Genomic DNA, 7,856 nt, shown 5'->3' on the forward strand with positions numbered 1-7,856 from the left:
GACTCAACCTCTCTGTACTCCAGCAACTTCATTCACAAGATGAGGTACTAGCTGTCCCCTCTGCGTGGGCTGATGTTAAGAGCTAATATGGACGTAGACCTCCGAGTGGTGCCTGGGACACACCAAACACCATGCGAGGACTCTCCCTCCCCCCCCCCTCCCGCCGCGGTGACTGATTCGTCTCCATGAGGCTATGACTAACACACTGAGCTTATTTCCATCATCTTACTTTGCATTTTCTCCTGCATTTTGCTCATCTGCTCTCTTTTCTTGACTTCCTTTGAACTAACGTTGCCCAAATTCCGTGTTTCTCCCCTCTGCCAGTTTAGAAGCTATCATTTTATCGAGTTATTTTTTGGTGCCGCCACAAATTTAACCACCACTGAACATGCGTATAGGCCGTCTCTTTGTTGTCGTCTAGCATTTTAGTTTCATGTTAAAAAACAGCTATTTGTTTACAGTTGACAGTTAATTACATTTACGATACGTTTACAAATACACTATTGCTTTCTTGTGTGTCCTATTTTTTCCTTTGGTCTTGCTTTTTCTTCCCGTGTAAGTCTACATCTTTAATGATTCTCATGGTGGTTGTATGTAAATAATAATAATCCTTTAGTCTTTGGGTAACTGAAAATATATTTTCTCACAAAATATGGCTTCGGCTCTGGCTGAATATCATGTCACATGTAGGAAAAGCTCTCTCATAATTAGTATGTGCCGATGACAGAATAAATGAATGGAAACAGAAGGGAGCATCAAGGCAGGGTCATCAAAGAAGCCTAATGAGATAACATATGGTTTCCAGAAATGCATGTTGGTTCACTCTCTAATAAATTGTTTCCAATGAGAATTCACTGAAAAAAAAGTTTGATGGGAAGACCGAAAATGTCTGGATTAAGTACATTACTTGGAATACACTTGTGTGAATAAGACAAAGCCCCAGCCCTCAAAACCTATGCAAAGGCAGGCAAGATAGGCAAACATAGTATTACTATAAACGGATTTTAACATACAACAAAACAAACATATATACTATGTGTCGAGTTCTGGTTACACGTGGTGAAGACAACATACATGCACCTCCCTTCCATCAAAGCATGAGCTCGAAGGCTGCAAACAGGTCTGACTTTGTATCCTCATACAGTGCCTCAGACTTGTGGATGCTTGATGTTTTTGAGTCAATAATAACACTCTGGAGATTTTCTTTTAAACGGTCAAACTAAATTGCTAGGGGCGCCTGGGTGGCTCAGTCGGTCGAGCATCCGACGTCAGCTCAGATCGTGATCTCACAGTTCGCGAGCGTCAGGCTCGCTGCTGTCAGCGCAGGGCCCGCTTTGGATCCTCTGCCCCCCACCCCCCCTCAAAATAAATCAACATTAAAAAGAACCAAGAAATCTTAAGTTGCTTGAGAGTAACTGGACCTGCATTCAAATTCAACAAAATGAGATCAACTGTGCCGGCCTGGGCACCATTCTGTCTTTGAGAACTGTAAAGGTTAAAGAAAAGATGAGGCTGTCTTGTGGTATTTGGGTCGAACTGAGCAAATGTTTCTTGATAAATGCTCCTGAAGTCCCTGGTGCCAACACCTGGCCCAGCTAAAGGAAAGTGAAGGAAATACCACGTTACAACTGGAGAGGAACAGAGAACAGCGTCTGATTTCAGTTGTCACGATTACATGGAGGGATCGAGAGATACATCAGAAGGCAGCCCTCTTTATTAAGGGCCCTGCAAGTTAATAGGCCTTGCTAGGGCGACAAAGAGAAACCCGACGGCAAAAGGATATTTGGGTGCTGAAGAGAAAGAGAAGTATGAGAAAATGGTTTACGAACTCATCTTTTGGATAAGTTGTCTATTTTAATTGGACCACAAATTATATTTATCAGAATACTTTATTTACCCACATCAGATAAGGTACACTGTAATTCTACTGAGTCCAGATAAAAGCTTTATAAGAGAGAGCAAGGACATTCGAGTTATGGAGGCGAGTCTTTGTTTCCCCAGTCAGATGTTAGCGATGCAGGTGCGCGTGACCCCAAACTGCTTCACAGATCGCCACGCTACTCCACCACAGCCACATATTTCCCACCATTCTTGAATTTTGGCCGCTTCACTGATTTTTGTACAACAGCACGTGCTAACTCAGGGCATTATCTTCTCCCAGAAATTCCCTTTAAAATGCCCATTCCAATGACCTGATAATAGTTTTAATGGTTTCCCAATGGTGTGTGAAGTATTCTCATGACTAAACATCAAGTAGAATGACGTAACTACTCTTTGCTCTTGTGTAGAATTTATTTGTTCTCAGACTGAATGGCTTTAAGTAGGATAAAGAGAGGGTGACTGGGGAAAATGTTAGCTCAGCTCTTAGTGGTAGAAACAAAACCATTATCACATCCTCAGACAGGTACTGAGGTAACCCCTAAAATAAGATGAGGCAAAGCTAAGGCCAACAGAATTGTCCACTTCTCCCAAACCCAAACTCTACTTACTTAGGAGTAAATGAAGTAATCTGCTTAAGGCATCCTGCAGTGAGATTTTTAAAAAGAATCGGGTTATTAAAATCATTTTCCAAAGCCCCTTCTAAGTTTTGGACGGAGAAGAGAATGTTGTCAATTAGATCTTAACTGATGTTTACGTCAGCCTTTACACTTATGTTAAATAGTCTGGTTTATACCTTTTCATTTTATGTACACATTGTAACACACAAGTAGTCATTATACATGATAAGCCAATAAACATTTTATAAGACTTGGAATACAGGTTTTACTTAAGTTTTCAGAGAAGATTTTAGTTATCATATCTTTCAGGATACACGATTGGTTATATCTGAAATTGAGTCTCTGATGTGGAACGCGACACCGTATTAATGCACTGCTCTCATATAAAAAAGAAATGATCCATTTTTCTATAAACTACTTTTACAGTATTGTTTCCAATGATGGAATTCAGCCAAAGGCAAGGATTGGTTCTACTGAGGAACCAACAGAAGACAGAATTCAACAAATACTTATTAAATATTTATTATGTACAAGACATTTCCATGGATTCAGACATAGGTACAAAAACGAACAAGGCATGAGTCTTGCCTTGCAAGAAACTTAACTAACACCTGTGGAACAGATAGTACTCAAACACTCGGACAACGGTAAACACCAGAGAAAACCTAAGGAAAAGTGTTAAGTAATCACAGAAAGTCTCACAAGTTGTTTAATGATTACATCAATGGTAACCTATTGCTAAAAGAGAGTATAGAAATATCTGCATAATTGCATAAAGTTCAGTGAAAGTGGAAACAGGGAAGAACCACTCAAATTCCATGCAAAGGCACTCATAAGTGACAATATGGTAGAGAGAACACAAGTAATTAAACAAGTGATAAGGGATTGACATGGTGCTTTTTACTTACTTTTTTTTTTTTAACGCTTATTTATTTATTTTTGAAAGAGAGAGACAGCACGAGCAGGAGAGGGCGGAGAGAGAAAGAGAATCCCAAGCAGGCTCTGCACTGTCAGCACAGAGCCCGATGTGGAGCTCGAACCCATGAACTGTGTGTGAGATCATGACCTGAGCCAAAATCGAGAGTAGGACATTTAACCAACTGAGCCACTCAGGTGCCCCGACATGGTGTTTTAAAAATCAAATTAAAGTAAAATGCTCTCAATAAAACTGAGTTTCCGGAGTTTTTAAAAAATCATTTATATTTGTGCTGCAAAAGTCAAAATCAATGTGACTGAATCATTTTAGAATTGTCAGAAACTCATGCCAAAAAATCAACAAATACCTTGGTCGCTCTTTGTACTTTCCAAGAATTAACACATAACTTCAATTATAACACAAATGTTATCAATTATAAGGAAAATAAGTTTATAACTTATAATTTTGGGGTATGTTTTCAAGTGAAAGCCCCAAATCAACCCCCTTACTCTTGCTTAGTATAAAATTTTGGTCCCATTCCCTGTTTGAAGTGGCTTCCCTTGGACTGGCCTGTTCCCCTGGCGTCAATCATCCCTGATTAAAAAAAGACCACCAAGTATTATTTTTGGTTGAGGATACAAAGAAAGGATACAAGGAAGTGGGGCCTTGGAGGATGAACCGGGTTTTCACAGAAAGGAGGAAATGCTTTCTAGAGAAAGAAACAGCATTGGGAAAAGATTCCGAAATGGGAAAGTGTAGCCATACCGGGAGGAAAAAATAGATTAATTTGACTTGAAAGATCAGTTGAAATCAGATAAGGCACTAATGGGCCAATTTTAGTTGGCATGCACTGGGGAACCCCTCAAAGTTTATTTGCACGGAAGAGTGATAGGTCAGTTGTGAGGATGGGTAGAAACGAGGGACGGGGAAGGTCCCTTACGAAGCTTCTATGGAAGTGCAGGCAAGAGTTCGACGACGCATGGGGTCACGAGGAGAGAATGACAAAGCGATGGGGTGACCCCGCACTGGACATAAGGGCAGGCGCAGGTTTGGTGAGGAGAGAAGACGTCGAAATTAGCTTTGCACAAGTGGAACACTCCGTGAGTAGCCTGAGCCCTGGGTCGAAGTCATGAAGGAGAAATCAGGGCTAAAAATGAAGATTTGGGGTCTTCCGCACAGAACGCCCACGAGTAAGTGAAACCGCTAACAGAGACAGCACAGAAGACACAGCCTTGAGTCCTGCCTGTGTTTTAGGAGGAAGCGGAGGGGCCACCAACACAGAAGAGAGAAAGCACGATCGCAGTGGGAGAGAAAACAAGAGGCATTCGGGTCCAGAGCAGCAAGGGCAGAAGAGCCTCAGAAGGAGGCACTGACGTAAGGAGAGAAGGTTTACCTGAGACGATGAGGTCATCGAAGCGGACTTTAAGAGAACGGCTGTATCGGAGAACTAACAAAAGAGGTTGAAATTTGCTTGCCACGTGGCCCCGCACCGGTCACCCCTCTGGATGTGGACATCCTCACGTATAAAATATGAGATGGCACACGCCTGGGGGAGGGGCCCACACCCGGCTGGCATTCCATACTACCATTACAAGAAATAATGAACAATAACATCCCTTCTCCAATGAACAAGATGTCGAGAGGTTATTAAAAGCATCGGCTGCAGAGGCGACTGATCCTGACTGACTCGGGCGGGGCCCTGATAAAGAAAAACATGGAGGCAAAATGACAGATTTTCAGCATCAATCAAATCTGAGAGCTGGGTCTCTCAGTGGTAACTATATATTATTCTCGGTTCTTTTTTGGTACATGTACATCATAAGCATCCCAATGAAAAAGTATTGGTCAACTGGGACAGTAATATTTGCACAACATGAGAATAATGCGGGAGTCAAGTATGTGAAAAGTATCGTCACTTTCTTCACACGGTCAGTGCTCAGTGCACGGTTGCCGCTGTTACTTGTTACTTTCGGTGTTATTACTAGACCATTCCAGGAGACAAAAATACAAGCAAGGAGGAAAGAGTAAGAATGAGTGTGCAGCGTGCACACGTATGCAGGGCAAGCGGAGGACGGCGCGCAGGGCGGAAAAGGACCTGGCTTGATTGAAACCAAGAGGGCAGGCAGCCTGGCGAATTAAAACGTTGAGTTTCTACAATTTAGAAAAAGAACGATATGAACTCAACACAGTAACTCTGGCTGATGAGAAATTCTCAGTAATGTAAGTTTTTCATCAATAAAACTGAAAAAACAGGGCCGCCTAAGTGGCTCAATTGGTTAAGCCTCCAACTCTTCGTTTGGGCTCAGGGAATGACCTCACTGTTCGTGCGTTCGAGCCCCGTGTTGGGCTCCACACAGATAGTGCTTGGGATTCTCTCTCTCCCTCTTGACCTGTCTCTCTCTCAAAATAAATAAACGTAAAATAAAAAAAGAATACCTTGAAAAACATAAACTAAAATTAAAAAACTAGAATACGTTGATGACCCCTGTGGATACATCCAAGACAAATGTGTGCAAATTGCTCACCAAGGGGAACACACAAGAATGCTCACAGGAGCACTATCTATCACAGCACCATCTAGAAAACTACTCAAATGCCCATGAACATGAAATGGATGAAATGCGCTATGTCTATACAACGTAACATCTATACAACCTAATTCTACACAGCAGTAAGAGAAAAAAAAAACAATTTTAACTCTACGTATCAAGAAGATAACGCTCACCAAAAAAACGGCAAGTGAAAGAACCTAAACACTAAAAAGCATCTACTGTTTGATTCCATTTACATGGAATGGAATGTAAATGGAATTCCATTTACACGGAATGCCTGTAACTGGCAAGAAAAAAATCTATGCCGCTAGGAGTCAGGCAAATGGCTGCTGGAGGGCGGGAGGGTCAGCGACTGGAAAGGAGTGTTAGCAGGGGCCATCTCAGGGCACTAGCGTGTCTCATTTCTTGGCAGGGGCACCGGCTCTATGGGTGTATGTTTGATTTGCCAAAACTCATCAAGATGTTTCCTTAATACTCGTGCATCTTTCTATACGGATATTTCAATAAAAGTGAAAACAAAAGGCAGGGGGAAAGGTGGTGCTCGTGATGGCAATGTTATAAGTGAACTCCTTCCAAATCTAGGGTCCCGAGGGGGACCCTGGAAGAGAAAAGAATGACATACTTGTTGAGTCACTTGAGAATTTTAACAGTGGAAAAATATAATTCATGTGCAGAGATGGTTCACATAGCACAATTGTGTGGAATTGAGGAATTTATATATGAATTCAAAACAAGCCTCAGATGCAGAGATCCAGATGGGGACTTTATTTACTTATATGTGAGTCCAACTGGGGAAAAAAAAAAAAGTCCATCTTTGGAGATTAACCTGGAGATTAACTCCCATAAACAATAAAGTATCTGGAATGCACACAGGGGAAGATTCACTCTGGGCCCAGAAGTTTGCTGATTTTGCAACGGATGCGCAAAGGAAGAACTTTATTTAAAAAGGGTTGACTAGAAACAGCTGCACTTTGTCATCAGAATAAAAAATGCACAAGTATTCTAAGACCTCAAAAAATATAACAAACAACGTGACCTCATTAACCCTTAGAAAAGACATTTCTGCCATGGTGTCTCTCCTCGAAATCTCTTGCCATGCCCGCCTTTAGAGATGCTTCCAGAAAAGTGTAAAGGAAGCAGAACGTGAAAGAAATAATAAAGTACTTCATTCCTAGTGTGAAATCTGATTTTTCTTTCTTGAGTTTGGAGCAGGCTCACTTGGGGTGTTTTCAATTGCACAGTTAAGAGGGCTTACCTATGGGTTGAGGCATTCAAAATAGAAGCAAAACGATAGAAAAATTAAGAAAGATTTAGGGGACAGTTTGAGACATTATCCTGTCATGTCCTTTGTTCCAGTTTTCTACAAGGAACCTACTTAAGAAAACACACATGGCTGCTGACTTAGGTTACTGTGTTAGGTTATAACACGCCCTGGCTGGGAAATGTTTAAGAAAAAAAGTTAACTGGCCCTTTTTTTTTTTTTTTAATTATTTGGACTTACTTCTCCCCAAAAGGCAGTGGCCAAATAGGGTGTCTTCCAGATTTATGACTTCATTTTGTTCCCTGTTTCCATAAACAATATTGAGAGTCTCTCTAATGGGGTGACACATTCCGTGGCCGCCAGAAAACATAAGCTCTAAACCATCGTGAACATAAACTACAGTTTGAAGGGATTTAGAAACTGTTTCTACAAAGACTAAGCGAGGTGGACAGTTGATAAATTAACCAGCTAATTCAGCCAAGAGCAACTCCAGTTTTTGAGAGGGGGGGAGAAAAGACCTTCAGATTAGCTGTTGTATTCTCTGCATAATTGTGTGAGTCTACGTGGTCCTTTGTGGAGATATAGCTCAGATGTCTTCTTGTTGAATAGTAACACTAACTTGGAGTGAA

At 41.4% G+C, this 7,856-nt stretch overlaps 1 protein-coding gene across 7 annotated transcripts in view; it reads right to left on the reverse strand.

The window, feature by feature from the left end:
• Positions 1-7,856, reverse strand: part of RNLS (renalase, FAD dependent amine oxidase) — a 298,200-nt gene that overhangs the window by 248,237 nt on the left and 42,107 nt on the right. The window lies entirely within an intron of this gene.

Source organism: Lynx rufus, unplaced genomic scaffold, assembly GCF_022079265.1.
Source record: "Lynx rufus isolate CCGP_SWC_20201006 ecotype Redwood Valley unplaced genomic scaffold, mLynRuf1.p SCAF_25, whole genome shotgun sequence".
NCBI classification, from domain to species: domain Eukaryota; kingdom Metazoa; phylum Chordata; class Mammalia; order Carnivora; family Felidae; genus Lynx; species Lynx rufus.